This window comes from Dermochelys coriacea, chromosome 13 (assembly GCF_009764565.3).
Source record: "Dermochelys coriacea isolate rDerCor1 chromosome 13, rDerCor1.pri.v4, whole genome shotgun sequence".
Classification (NCBI taxonomy): Eukaryota; Metazoa; Chordata; order Testudines; family Dermochelyidae; genus Dermochelys; species Dermochelys coriacea.
The window spans coordinates 8,167,979-8,183,963 of NC_050080.1; positions in this window are offsets into that span (position 1 = coordinate 8,167,979).

The following is a 15,985-nucleotide window of genomic DNA, read 5'->3' on the forward strand; positions in this document are numbered from 1 at the left end:
ATATCCCACTCTTTTACAATTGCTAACAAAATACAATGAGCTGCTCTAGCGGATGATCACTGATAAGATCCTGAAGGAAGGGAAACATGGAGAATTGGCAGGACTCCTGAAGAGTCTCAGCGGATCCCCTGGATGATGAAATATTCCAAAAGTACCCTCACTTTGCACTCTTCTTACTCATCCCAGCTGCACTTACATTAACATTTGCACACTCCCTGGAAGCACAACTTTCATACTGACAGGTTTCAGAGTTGCAGCCGTGTTAGTCTGTATCCGCAAAAAGAAAAGGAGGACTTGTGGCACCTTAGAGACTAACAAATTTATTTGAGCATAAGCTTTTGTGAGCTACAGCTCCAGGGTCAACAGCTGGGATAAAGAAGCAGCTGTAAATCCATCCACTCCGAACAGGTAAAATGATCTGTAAGGGTATCCTCTGTTAGCTGGATTGATCAGAGGGTTCAAACTTCTATTCACTAACTACAATGGGAACCAGGGCAGCCCCACAAAGCAGAGATAGGGACAGAGCATGCACACACTCTGAAGGCATGTGTAAAAGGCTTCAGTGTGTGCCGTGTTTTACCTGGAGATAGAACCGAGCCTTGCTGCGTGTGAGAAAAGTGCATTAGCAGCTAGTGGGGCAGGAGTCTGTAGTTCACACATCTCTTTCAAGTACCAGGAGATTTCTTAAGTGCAGTCTGATCATATAAAGTGTAACTCCTCATATTTCTCACTCAATAGCCTGCTTCACAAAGCCCTGAACATGGCAGACAATAACACACAGCCCCAGTGCTCACTGCCCCGGCTCTGACAGAGGCTCGCATATGCAGAAGTACAAAAGACTTTTTTTTTTAAAGAAGATATTAATTATGCCTTTGATGTTCCATAAAAACAGTGCAGCTTCTGCTTAGTCTCCAGAGTCCAATTGACAATTGTTTATTAGTTTTCAAATAGCTGAAATTCATGTCAAACATTCCGCATGTTAGAAAAATGTTTATGAAGTGTTATCATGGTTTATTTAACCACGAATGTTTGGGAACCCAGTATAAAATATAATGGACCACACAAGACTCTGGGCATTCTGATCATGACAAATACTTTTAAAAGCATTGGTAAAAATCATGTCACCTTAATCCGCATATGGATTTCAACCAGCTAAAAGATGTCATCGAGGTACGATAGCTTTATATGATCACGATGCCAATTGAGTGGGCAAGCTATTTCTTTTTTAATTTAAAGGAAATTTCTAATATTATGCATATGACGGGCAATGTTGCTCATGAATGCCAAATTACTCTGAGGCTAATTGCTGGTCCTGCACTGAGCATAAGGTCTTGAATCCAGGGAGGGAGGAATTTCCTAATATGACCGACAGAAGCCCAACTGGAGTGCTCCATGAAGAGCTCCAGGAGTCCTGAGAAGGAATTCAGATGTCGAGGATTAATATCCTTGCATCATTAATATTTATAATATGCAATACTCTGCATTAATATTTATAGTATCCATGCCACTGCAAATTAGTTATCTTTTTTCAAACATAAAGATGATAAAAAAGCAACAGATTTAAGTTTTGAATGAGGTGACATTTTAATCCTTCTTACTCTTGAGTTGTAACTTTAAACCCAGTAGGTGGAATGATTGTTGGCCTTTAGCTGTGCTCCATTTTTCCCTGTTCTCCATATCTAACATGTATAGCCAATGACAGGTTTCAGAGTAGCAGCCGTGTTAGTCTGTATTCGCAAAAAGAAAAGGAGGACTTGTGGCACCTTAGAGACTAACAAATTTATTGGAGCATAAGCTTTCGTGAGCTACAGCTCACTTCATACACTGTATGCATCCGATGAAGTGAGCTGTAGCTCACAAAAGCTTATGCTCTAATAAATTTGTTAGTCTCTAAGGTGCCACAAGTACTCCTTTTCTTTTTATGTATAGCCAATGTTGCCCTGTTCCTGCATGTCCACTGCCTGGGGTTGGGGAACTTCTTATAAAGCTGGCAATGGAAAACCTTGAGCTGTAAGAAAGTGAGACCCAATCTCTACAAGAGCTGCATCTTCCTTTAGGAGCTGATCATTCTGCAACCCAATCTCTCCCTCTCTGGTGTTTAGATGCAGAATGAAAAATTGAGTAAACATCATCTTATTGCAATAGGGAAGACTGTTATGGTAGCATCTAAAGTCTGGGACCACATCAAGTTAGGTACTAGTCAGACATATAAGACAATCCTTATCCTGAAGAGCTTATGATCTAAATTGACAGCACTGAAAAAATGTGGGAAGGGAAATGGGCACAGGAGTGATGTAACTGTCAATGGTCGAACTGCAGGTTAGCAGCAGAGCTGGAATAGTGCTCCAATTCCCTGGCCAATCCCCTGGCCATTAAGCCCCGCTGAGCCCACAGCTATCTCTAGCTGCATATTGGAGGCCAGGCTGTAAAATTCCAGGGTGAAAGCATTCATTCCATGTCCACATCACCTTAGGAAACTGAACCCCTGAGATCTGAGCTGTTTCACACCATCACAGCACTCAATAAGAGGGGAAATGCCTCGTTATTCTTTCCAGCCGTTGACAAAGAAATGAGAGAATGGTGAGTTGAGTTTTGTTTTTAGCAACTCAAGTTCAAAATATTTCTCTACATTTATCAAAATGAATTCAAGGTTGGGTTTATTATGCCAAAACCCAAGTGAATCCACTTCGTATTCCATGATATTAGAGTATATTTCTTAAGACTGTTAACGCTACAAAGATGCTTTGATAGCATGCATTCCATTTCTTTAAGGCATTTTTGTAAGGCCAGAATCTACCCTTCTGACACAAGCCAAATTCCCATTGACTTCATTAGTGAAGGTAAGGCATGGCGATTTATGAAAACAAAGTAAACTATCATCTAGTCAGGATCATACAGTAGCTAAGAGCCTTTCTATTGGCAGCAGCTCCTGCTAGATTTGATTCCCAGGTTAGATATTACAATAGCTTGTGCCATTTATCTGCAAAGCATCCACATTCCAAACAGAAAATCAGAAGGAAATCTATTCCACACTGACTCATTCCCCAAATAATTGCCTTTTCTTTTAAAATTTATATTTGACAGTTCAGCATTATTTCCCTCATTTATTTTATTTTTGCCTTTTGGCACATGAGTGTGTCTGTCTAACTAGCTTTGCTTCACTGTTGTTTTGCAATGAAACTTAAATGATTTTTCATTCATCTCCAGCAACCTCCCTGTGGGGCTTGATCCTGTTCCCATTCAAAAAATCCTATGGGCTTCAATGCATGCAGAAGAGAATAAAGTGAAGAGTTCACATTGCAAGCTTGTTTCAAACCATCCAAGTTCACACACAAAGGGTCCCCCCTCCTCTCTCTCTGCTATCAGGAGGCCAATTAATAACCCTTTGCTTTTTGCACTCTTTTTTTCCATGTCACCTTAATCTGAACACTTTTTTCCTTCAATCATAACATTGTTGCTTTTAATATTTTAAACTCTGATTTCTCATAAAACCCCCAAGTATTAGAATTTCTCTTAAGAAATATACCATTAATATATATCTTTATTATGTGTAGCTGATCCTCACTGCATGGGCAATGACTTTTTTATATTCCCTGCTTGTCCCTGAGGCATCTGTTAAGCCATTTTATTTTGACATGATATCCTTATATGTTAAATTAAAACTTGGTTTTTATTATCTGTTATGTGCCAGTAGACAACAGAGCTTTAATGCTGTTGTACAACTCCTTCTGTCATGATCTTTAACTAATATGGGGTGCCTCCCTCTCTTCCTCCATCCGCCCCATCTCACCCCCATCCTCTCCAGAAAAAACTCATGGATTGAGTTATCCAGCCTGACAGCAATTTACAATGCCCATTAATGGTTGTATAAATTCCAGTGGATCAAGGAAGCCTCTAGTACATTATATTCAGACACAGCTAATAGGTCTGGGATAACTGCCATTGCTTGTTTCTGTGTTATGAGTCCAACTGTTTATATCTACAGTACAAGTAAGCAGTATAACAAGTTTTCACATTCTCAAAGTCATTCAAGGAGACCCAGTAATTGCTCACTCCAATAGCAGTCAGAGGGTTAGAGGTGGTAGCAGTCACGCCCTATATTTAGGAAAAGCTGTTGCATCAGAGTTCCAGCAATTTGTTTGGGAAAGTGGGATCAGTTCCCTAGGACCTTCTGGGGGTCTTGCTCTCAGATTTTAATCCAGCATCCATTAAAGTCAATGAGAAAATTTCCAATGATTGAACCACTGGATCAGACCCTTGGCTCTAAGGGCTGCTCTACACTTGAAATGCTACAGCAACACAGTTGAGCCACTTCAGTGTAGCACTTCAATGTAGATGCTACCTACGCTGACAGGAAGGGTTCTCATGTCAGCATAGGTAATCCAACTCCCCACCAGGTGGTAGCTAGGTCGATGGAAGAATTCTTCCATTGACCTCGTGTGACCCACACACCTCCTGGGTGTGGTGTTCTGTCCCATCAATTGGCACCGAGACCACTTAGAGAGAGATTAATGAGTCTGCTTTATAGCCTTAGCTTAGAGCTATATGGCTTTTAGCTCATGCAGTAGAGGTTCATGTCTTTAGCACCAGAGGTCCCAGGTTCGATTCCCGCCCTCCAATGACTGGAGTCTGTCGGCGTTACACTAGCTCTGTCTACACGGAGACTTAGGGTTTGTCTACACTACCGGCTGGATCAACAGGCAGCGATCGATCCAGCAGGAGTCAATTTATCGTGTCTACTCCACCTCAATGAGAAGCACAAGGGGAATCCACAGGAGAGCATCTCCCATTGACACACCGCAGTGAATACACTGCGGTAAGTAGATCAAAGTACGTTGACTTCAGCTACGTTATTCACATGGCTGAAGTTGCGTAACTTCAATCAATTTTACTCAACGCTTTTTTTGCCTCTATCTTCATGAACAAGATCAGCTCCCAGACTACTGCACTGGGCAGTACAGCATGGGGAGGAGGTGACCAGCCCTCTGTGAAGAAAGAAGTGGTTCGGGACTATTTAGAAAAGCTGGATGAGCACAAGTCCATGGGGCCGGATGCTCTGCATCCGAGAGTGCTAAAGGAGTTGGCGGATGTGATTGCAGAGCCATTGGCCATTATCTTTGAAAATTCATGGCGATCAGGGGAGGTCCCAGACGACTGGAAAAAGGCTAATGTAGTGCCCATCTTTAAAAAAGGGAAGAAGGAGGATCCTGGGAACTACAGGCCAGTCAGCCTCACCTCAGTCCCTGGAAAAATCATGGAGCAGGTCCTCAAGGAATCAATTCTGAAGCACTTACAGGAGAGGAAAGTGATCAGGAACAGTCAGCATGGATTCACCAAGGGCAAGTCATGCCTGACTGATCTAATTGCCTTCTATGACGAGATAACTGGCTCTGTGGATAATGGGAAAGTAGTGGATGTGTTGTTCCTTGACTTTAGCAAAGCTTTTGACACGGTCTCCCACAGTATTCTTGCCAGCAAGTTAAAGAAGTATGGGCTGGATGAATGGACGATAAGGTGGACAGAAAGCTGGCTAGATTGTCAGGCTCAATGGGTGATCAATGGCTCCATGTCTAGTTGGCAGCCGGTATCTAGTGGAGTGCCCCAAGGGTCGGTCCTCAGGCTGGTTTTGTTCAATATCTTCATTAATGATCTGGAGGATGGTGTGGATTGCACTCTCAGCAAGTTTGCAGATGACACTAAACTGGGAGGAGAGGAAGATACGTTGGAGGATAGGGATAGGATACAGAGGGCCCTAGACAAATTAGAGGATTGGGCCAAAAGAAATCTGATGAGGTTCAACAAGGACAAGTGCAGACTCCTGCACTTAGGATGGAATAATCCCATGCACCGCTACAGACTAGGGGCCGAATGGCTAGGCAGCAGTTCTGCAGAAAAGAACCTAGGGGTTACAGTGGATGAGAAGCTGGATATGAGTCAACAGTGTGCTGTTGTTGCCAAGCAGGCCAATGGCATTTTGGGATGTATAAGTAGGGGCGTTGCCAGCAGATTGAGGGACGTGATCGTTCCCCTCTATTCGACATTGGTGAGGCCTCATCTGGAGTACTGTGTCCAGTTTTGGGCGCCACACTACAAGAATGATGTGGAAAAATTGGAAAACGTCCAACGGAGGGCAACAAAAATGATTAGGGGACTGGAACACATGACTTATGAGGAGAGGCTGAGGGAACTGGGATTGTTTAGTCTGCGGAAGAGAAGAATGAGGGGGGATTTGATAACTGCTTTCAACTACCTGAAAGGGGGTTCCAAAGAGGATGGATCTAGACTGTTCTCAGAGGTAGCAGATGACAGAACGAGGAGTAATGCTCTCAAGTTGCAGTGGGGGAGGTTTAGGTTGGATATTAGGAAAAACTTTTTCACTAGGAGGGTGGTGAAACACTGGAATGCGTTACCTAGGGAGGTGGTGGAATCTCCTTCCTTAGAAGTTTTTAAGGTCAGGCTTAACAAAGCCCTGGCTGGGATAATTTAGTTGGGGATTGGGTCCTGCTTTGAGCAGGGGGTTGGACTAGATGACTTCCTGAGGTCCCTTCCAACCCTGATATTCTATGATGCTATGATTTCCCAACCCGTAGTGCAGACCAGCCCTTAGATAGGTTTAACTACACCGCTCAGGACTGTGGATTTTTCACACCCCTGTTCTCTGCAGTTATGCTGACCTAATATTCTACTGTAGACTAGACCTAACAAAAAACAATCTTGTTGTGCATCAGTTCTTATGGCAGGAATCTTGACCCTAGCTATTTTTTAAGGAGCTGAAGAGAATCAGTCTGTAGGTAGGCTCTCTATGGAGATAGAACAGACAACATGGCAGAGCAGAATAAGAACCCTCAAACAAAAATAAAATCCATTACTAATTCCACCTTTTGAGGGGTGACAATTTAATACTTGGGACATGATGCACAGGGGACTTAGAGACACGGCTCACCTGTGACAGTTACTAGGTTCTCCACCTTACAGCTGACTGCCTTGTGAATAGTTGTATTTGAGCCCAAATCATATAAATGGCTCTGACAGTGCTGCAATCCAATTGTTTAAAAATAAATAAAGTTTATCTCAGTTGCTTGAGGAAATTGGCTGGCAAATACTGTTTTCATTCACACTTGTAAACAGCTAACCACGTTTGTATTTTATATCATCTTTAATTATTTTTAGCAATGGCAAGTATCATTAGCTACCGCAACTTGTTTAATATTTATCACAAATTCCTATTGATAGACATTCACAACAGTTGAAGGACAGTGGGCAAATCAGATTGTACACACAAAGATAGGCAACTGCATCTAACTGATTTGCATTCAAATCTCTCCCTATTTACAAAAAATTACACAATAGTCAATGTTTATGGCGGGCCTAACATATTTGTGTTCTTACTACTGCAGAGTGAGCATGTCCGCTGACATAGCTGAGCTAGCATTACTGACAGATGTGCAAAGAGCTGTTCATCTCCGGTTCCTTTCAAAAGACTGGGCCAGATTCTCCTCTCAGGCTGCCACAGCTCCATTTACTTTAGTGGAGCTGCTCCTGACCTGCACTGGTAAGCAAGAGGAGAATCAGCCCTTGGGTGTGGAGTGGGAGTGGATCAGTGTTACCAGAAGAAAATGACTAACTGAAAAGGGAAGATTTAAACAATTTACAAACAGAGGTGCAGTGTCTTCTCCCCCGAGGAACCTTTTTAAGGTTCTGTAAAGAGTCAAACCAACTCAGGTTCATCACTGAAATTCCTGTTTCTTTCCCAGAAAATTTGGCACTTTGGGGGCTAATCTGGGTCACTTTTCAAATGCCCCCTTTCCCCTTCTCATGAGTTCTGAGCAGGGATTTACAGTTTATCTTCAAAGGATGCAGGACTCAAAATGATGTTGATCCCAAACCAGGTAAAATTGAATGATTTCAGCAGAATTCTGTATGAGTTTTCAGTTTTGCTTGAAAGTGGCTTCGTCTTAAAGTCAAATTCAGGGGGCCTGAGTCTTCCTAACCCAAACCCTAATTACAAACTTTCAGTCAAATCCATCTTACCTTACTTGTGCAAATAGTGTCACGGAGAGGCCTGGGGACTCTTGGAATAAGACAAGCAAGATTTGCCCCCTTAAAAATTAAGTGAATGACCCAAGACACTCTGCCAGTTAAAGTATCTTTAACAAACTTGTGTGTCTGTTTGCCACTGCTCTTTAGTTGCTAGAAATTAACATGTCTTAAATCCTATACTGCAAATAGAAAAAGGAGATTCTCCTTTTGCTCAAGTAATGACGGACTGTGCATTTGAAGCAGGAGAATCCGAAGTCTATTCCCCATGCCACTGTGCTGTTGCAAGAGGCCATGTGTGGAATGACCTGGTGAATTCCTAGCTGGCCACAGATTTGTCATGATATTACTGTGTGATATATGCCATTATATATCCTGTGAGTACCTCTTATGCTGAGTGTTACTTTGAAGAGGCCATTGCACTGATACTGTAATTGTGACAAAAAATGCTCCCTCTCATGAGAAGAGGAACTTCCAAAATGGTGAAGGTGGAGTTTTGCACTGAAAGCAGGGATTCAACTGCTTCATGTATAATAAATGCAACTTATCCTCCCTAAAATTATAATACTTTGAATATATTAAATATATGGCTGACTGCAAGTCTTTTTTACACAGTTTTCACTGTATTTTTTTTTTAGACAAACCCACCTGCTAGTAAGAAATATTCCACCATAGGAAACCGATTCCCTGCCAATCTGTCAGGATTCACCAGCTTCATGAAGCAATACTCCGATTGTGAGATAAATATTTGTTTAAAGGTTCCAGCACCATTTCCATAACCAGAATGGGCATGCAATGTTTGAGAACTCTGTAAGAATCAGGCTGTAGTTTAACATAAGACCCATCTAAACAGGAACACGTGCTTTGTCAGGCAACTGTTACAATGAGAAATGATGGAAACTTTTCAAAGATTTGGTTTGGTTTGTTTTTCTGCCAATTTTTCAAAAAAAATGTAAAAGAAATTATGGAAATTTTTCATTTTTAGTGGAAAAATCCAATGTTTTGATCAAGATTGCATTTAAAATGATTATCAAGTTTCCATTGACCAAAAACCAGGCTTTCAGAAAATGAGAAATTTTAATGACACAATTTTGAAAAAATGGACTCTCTTCAAACTCTTTTCAACAAAAACAACTTAGAATTTTTTCACAAAGTCAGTATTTCATTTTTTTCAAGCAGCACTAGATATAACACAATAATGGGCTGACATTGGTACAACATGGACTGGTTTTAGCTGAGTGGATGAGACATAACCTCTATTGTGACAGGTTTCAGAGTAGCAGCCGTGTTAGTCTGTATTCGCAAAAAGAAAAGGAGTACTTGTGGCACCTTAGAGACTAACAAATTTATTAGAGCATAAGCTTGAGCTGTAGCTCACGAAAGCTTATGCTCTAATAAATTTGTTAGTCTCTAAGGTGCCACAAGTACTCCTTTTCTTTTTGCGAACCTCTATTGTAATTATGATACAGATCCATGTTATAGGCCTGCATAAACCAAGGTTCTAACAGTCTTCAGTAACATGCGTTGGTCCCATAGACTCACGTCCTGTTACTAGATATATTTTGCTGTGGGTCCACAGGCTACCTAACAGGGGCATGCATTGGGGCAGGAGTGGCATAGTCATTAAAATGGAATTTGATCCTGTGTGTGGTGAGTGTTCTCACTTTACCCAAAAATGTTCACAGAACAATCTGTGACAGATTCTATATTGCCAGGCCATTGCTAAGATTCAATGTCACCATAAGCAGCGCTGAAGCAGTAGTCAATAATTTCCCTTCCTCTCACCCTTAGATAACAGGCTCTGGATTACTTGGGTCTATGCAGCCATGAAGGATCCAGAAGAGAAAAGAATGCCACTGTTAGAGAGCCAGAGCAGAGCCCTACATTGGGAAGAGCAGGCAGAAGACTACAACAATAAATCAGTAGCTATTGCAGGGGAAGTGATTTAAAAGGCCAATGTCCCGCCCACCAGGCCTTGTAGAAGATATTTTGTCTTCAGAACTTAGCTACGCAATCTTCACTAAAGTTTTTTTTTCCGTGCAACAGATCAGCAAGAAAGTGAAACAGCCCTGAATTTCCAGGGCACTACATCATCATCCCCAAAAGGCTTATCCTTCCCTTCTTCAGCAGCAGAGGTACTATCCCCACCCACACAGTCTAGATGATTCATTGCAGCTTAAAATCCATCTCTCTCGTTTGCTGTCTCACAAGCCAAGAAAACCTTTCTTACTAAATGAAGACGAATCCTCTCAATTCTGTACATTTTTCATAAATTATTTGTGAGCACTAGGCTTTCATGTCTGCAGGGTATGTCAGTAGTGTTTGCAGGCGATTGATTGCATCCCCGGCGTTCCAGGGAGCAATTTGATTATGATATAATTAAGCCTGACAAGGTTATCAGATGACCCTCTGCAAAATGGTAAAGCACTTTCCTTCTTTTGCAAGTTAGATAAATGAACCTTTTTCTGGGAGCAGCACAGAAAATCAGCATGGCGAAAGTGCCAAAGGGATGCCAGGGCTCAATGCCATATATAAGGAGAGTGGCACAAGCCCTACTCCCTTCCAATGACTTACTTAATCATTCACACCTGCCAGACTGCTGGGGCACTAACTCTTGTACGTTAGTTTATGGTTCTTTTTGCGATGTGTATTAAATTGTCTCATACTTTGTTCAGAGTCAATTACATTCCAATTCCAACCATCTTTCTGCAGTAGATATTGTTTTATAAATGGGCAGTTGTATCGTGCCCTTAGCGGTGATAAAGCTGAAACTGTAGAGTGTGGTGGAGATATAAAATTTATTTTTCTCAAGAGGGCGCATTAGGGTCTTGGTGTTGAGAAGGAAGGTTCTCCTCTGCCAGCATATGTGAGAAAGGTTCCTTTGCATATGTGTGTACAGAATGTTCCCCAGTGGGGTTGGCCCTATGGAAGCATTGCTCATCTTGTTTTGAGTTGCAGGCAATATGACTTTCACGGTAGCATGACTTCTGGTGTAGGGCTTGCCTCCTTGGTGAGTTAGTGCTCGCCAAGCCACAATGTGAGCCTACAGCACACTAGCCTGCTGTGTGCCAACTCACCAGGTGGCTCCTGCAGTTGTGCGCTAAAAGTTCCCTAGTGCGCGTTGTTAGCGCTCCTGTTATGGGAGGTTCCACATAGCAAGTTAGTGCGTGGCAAGCTAGTGCGCTGTAGATTAATACCCTGGCTTGCCATGCACTACCTCACTGTGTAGACAAGCAGGTTCTCAACCATCATTTCTCTCTTGCATACACCTAGTACTTTCACATGGAATCTGGACTTGGTAAAAGAGACAATGGTGCATGTGATGGTCTCTCTTGGGATTGCAGCTAGAACTGACTGCTCCAACTTGATGCACTGCAGAGCAGCAGCAGTACTGCTTGGTGGTTTGTGCATGGATTAGAAAAGTAAGGTCATCATCAGCAAGCAACCAATTCTTCTACTGCCCTGTTCCGACTTGCATGCTGCCAACCCATCTTTTCTGTGCCCACTTTTGCCTGTCACTGGTGTTTCTAGGAAAGTATCAGTGCTAGAACCTACAATTGCAATGGCTGATACTCCTGTAATGTCTGAGGCCACATCCCTGATATTAACCTGGACTTTCATGGGGGGTTAACTAAGATTTTGTGCTGGTAGTTAGAGTCTGGCATAGCACAGCCTGGTGGTTCTTAGGCACCTTAGTTACAGTTACAGCAGTACTGTATATCACACATGCAGACATGACTGTTTATAGTGTCATTTTAATGGCTGCCCCATCAATCTGCAATCTTGGCAGTAGTCACTGGATCTTTGGAAGGAGCTGGTGATCATTGCTCTGAAGGCACCTCATTTATATAGAGCCATGGAAATGTGGAACCAGAGATTGTGCTTGGAGCTGCTCTCTGGCACTGTTGGGTTCAGCTGCTCTGACAGACATTTTTTATCTGTGAACTTTTGTTTTCTCTTTGCGAGTAAAAGGGAAAGTTTGTTTGTGTGCATTTGCAGGTCTCTATGGAGTCAAAACAGAAACTCCCCGGATACAGTATAAGTCTATAAGCCTATCAGCAAGGAAAGTGCAGTGTTGGTTGGGAAAGAAACACAAGGAATCCAGATTGACTGGCATTAGTCCTCCCCATGCTCATACCCCTTTAACACCTTCTCTGATAGAGTGGGGCCAAGGCAATGAACTATTGTGCTCGGAGTCCATGGTGAAGGTGTTCTTAGAGCTAGTCTATGCCCAGACTTACACTGAAATAATCGGTTTCAGAGTAGCAGCCGTGTTAGTCTGTATTCGCAAAAAGAAAAGGAGTACTTGTGGCACTTTAGAGACTAACAAATTTATTAGAGCATAAGCTTTCGTGAGCTACAGCTCACTTCATCGGATGCATCCGATGAAGTGAGCTGTAGCTCACGAAAGCTTATGCTCTAATAAATTTGTAAGTCTCTAAGGTGCCACAAGTACTCCTTTTCTTTTTACTGAAATAACCAAGTCAGTTGTAACTCACTTATTTTGGACTAGAAGTGTTTATTCTCAAATAAGTGACTATACACAGCCTTGCACAGGCTTTGTGTGTAGACCACCCCAGTACCCATGTGATGGGTAAGGTGCCCAAACCTAGAACTGGCATGTTTCACAGTACTGTCTCAACACTTCCTTCATAAGTGTGTTATTTTCATGTGTATATAACTTACTTTTAATACTGTAGCGCTGGCCAAACTCATTATTATTGGTTGTGAATTTAGCTCTGCCCTGAGCAAGTGAACTTTCCCATATTGAGCCTCTCATATTCATTATTCCCAAGTATTTGCTGAGTAGCTTGGCTCAGTAACTTTCATCCTCTGGGCTGCCCACGAGCAGTTAGCTTTGACTATTAGACACTCATTATTCAATTAGAAGAACTGGCAAAAACTTTTCCAAAAGTTTTTTTTTGTTGGGGCGGGAGGGGAGGCCTCTTTTTTAATACAAAAGTTTTCATAAACTTGAAATTCTCCCTCTCTATCAAAAACTTATCAGAATTTTTCATTTACTGAAAACTAGGGTATTTTTTCACTATATGACAAATGATTACAAATGTCATAAATGGCAAAATTTCACACACACATCCCTGAAAACGGGTCTCGTTTGAACTCTGCAAAGTGAATACAATCCTGAAATTTGCCAGATTGTTTTTACATCTCTTAACTAGCAATGTTACATCATCCATTAGGTCCTGAGATTTCCAGAAACAAAATATGGGGGTGGGGTAGAAGAGAGCTTGGGACCCATCAGTAGGTTGGATTGAACGCTCGCTTTTGGTTTCTACTTATATGCCTTTTTAATTCTTGTATTTTTTGACTAGTTTGGTGATTTTTTAAAAATTATTATTCTTGTTTTCTAGACAAAATATTTTTATTTGACTTGTGGCTGCACATTTGAACAGAAATACAGTTGTTTTATCAGCAATTAAATAAACGCAAGGTTATTTAATACTCTAAGCTTTTAATAACCTCATCGATTAGTTGTATCCAACATTCCCACACTGAGTAGAATTGCACCAAAAGGTGCTTATTACACTACAGCTATGCACCATGTCTGAGAGCCTGAAAAGGGAGTAATATAGGTACTTCACAGCAGATGGTGTGAGGAGGGCCTAAGTGCAACTGAAAATCCCATTAGGAAAAATTGGCTACTTCCTTTCCCCGCCCCCACCCCGGTTTGTTTGTCATTGTTTTTTTCAAACCAGAATCTTGCTAAATTGCATTTGGGGATGTTGTGTTTTGGGGGGACGCTTGGTTTAAATTAAAACTTGGCTCCATGGTTGAGTCCAGTGGGTAAATTTTTAGTGCTCTGCACATCTATCCACGTTCAGCTTCTGCTCGTGGAAGTTCTGTCCTTCCTCGCTCCTTCAGAGAGGATCAGTGCCACACTCACTGACCAGAGGGGACTGTTGAACAAGAGGTTCTTCCCATGTGCAAAGCAAGTTTTCTTGGCAGCACTGGAAAGCAACCCTTGGTCTCCCAAAGCAGTGCAAACAAGCCTGGAGAGTGAACCACTTTCTTACCCTTCGAGGTGATCCCACCAGAAGAACTGTGAGGCACGTGGACAGGATAGCGTGGAGGAACAACTTACCACTGTCCATGCTGCGACTGTTCTGTGTCTCCAGAGAGGGCATCCCTAGTGCAGTTGCCAATCTGGTGTTTTATCAGACATAAATTCACTAATAAATGGGGGGGTGGGATGCAAAGAGTGTGTGTCTGTCCTGAAAAAAAGCAAACATTTGAACTTGCTTTTCCTATTCCGTGGGATGGGAAAATGAAAGCCAAGATGCAGGCAGGTCAGAGCAGATGTTTAGCAAGATGGTTTCAAAACAGTACATGGTTTGCAGATTCAGTGCTGAATGACATCTGTTAGGGGAAGCAAATCTCCTTTTACTGTCTTGACTATAAAATAAAAACCCCACTGAAGCAAAATGAATTCAGATTTTAACTTTTTTTGATTTTGCAGTAAACCTAAGTTCAGTAAATTGATTTTCATAGCAATAAAAGCTGAACACTCATAACCCCAAAAGCAATAACCATTTTACTGCTATTTAGAATTTATAATTTATTTCTAGTCTTTTTCTTGGATATGCCCTGAGGGGAACTGTTTTATGTGCAGCTCTGGAAATGAACTGAGTGCAAATATTTTTATTTTCTGCTTGGCATCAAAATCTTGACGAATCCTCCTGAGACCAAATGCACTTCTTAAAAAATATAGCACAGCGTTGTTTATAAGCAACTGGAGCCAGTTTCCAGAGAGAAAGTAGCATCTGCGACCACTTGGCCATGAGGCACAGCAGCCACTGGGCATATGAGATTGAATGTAATGAGAAACAGTCCAAACCTCTGCCCAAAACTGAGCACCTTTCTTGAGGTTCAGAATTACTTGATTTGATTTTAAATTATTTTTCAATTTCATGAATCCCTGCAATTATTGCTTCTGGCTGGGAAGCAGAAGCAAAGATGCTAAAACACCATAAGAAATAACATTCATATGCGGGCTGATTCTTTTATTGCTATGATAATGTAATTAGTCTTACACTAGTGTAGCTTCCCTGGGCCAGATCCTCAGCTAGTGTAAAATCAGCATAACTCCATTGTCTTCAATGGAGCTATGCTACTGTACCCCAGCTGAAGAGCTGACCCATTGCCTTGATTGGAGTTACTCATAATTTACACCAGTGTCAGTGAAGACTAATTTGGCATTTGCATTAGAAGCAGGAAGACTCAGAAGAACTTGTAATATTTCTAGAGACATTTTGTTATTGGTCTGGACCCTTTGGGGGACGGTAGAAGGCTCATCTTCTTCTGAACCCGCCTGGGAATATAATTAGGGGCAACGAGATTAGGCCAGAAAAATGGAAGAACTCACCCCTGCAATAACAACAAGGACCAAAATTCATCCCTGTTGTAACTCCACTGAAGTTGGTGTAGTTACAGCATGGGTGAGTTTGGGTCTCTGTAAGTATATGGAGATACTATTTGTGCGACAGGGTGATACTGATGTGATAAATTATCATGCGCCACACCACTAACTGCCTCATCTGCACTCTGCTCCTTAATGCTTCTCCAGGATTAAACCTCTGAGCAGCTCTGAAGTGTCACCATATCTCTTTGAAACACTAATCTGGCAGGTGTATGTTTCCTCTTCTCCTCGAATGGGGCGTTTCCCATTACAATCCCACTGGCTGTGGTGCATGGTGAGCACTCATCACCCAGGACCAGTGACAGACTTAAATTCTGGTAAAGCGTGACCTTATGAGGCCTAAAAAAGGAAGCAATGTGCCACTTAAAAGAGGAGATTCTCAGAATTTCCATAGAATATACAGCACTTGCTCTGAGCCTTGGAAGGGTAAAATAACGACACTATGATATATGGAAAAGCTATTTTAGGTCATTTTTAGAGGTTTCTATGAACTATAACTTTGCTCTTCTT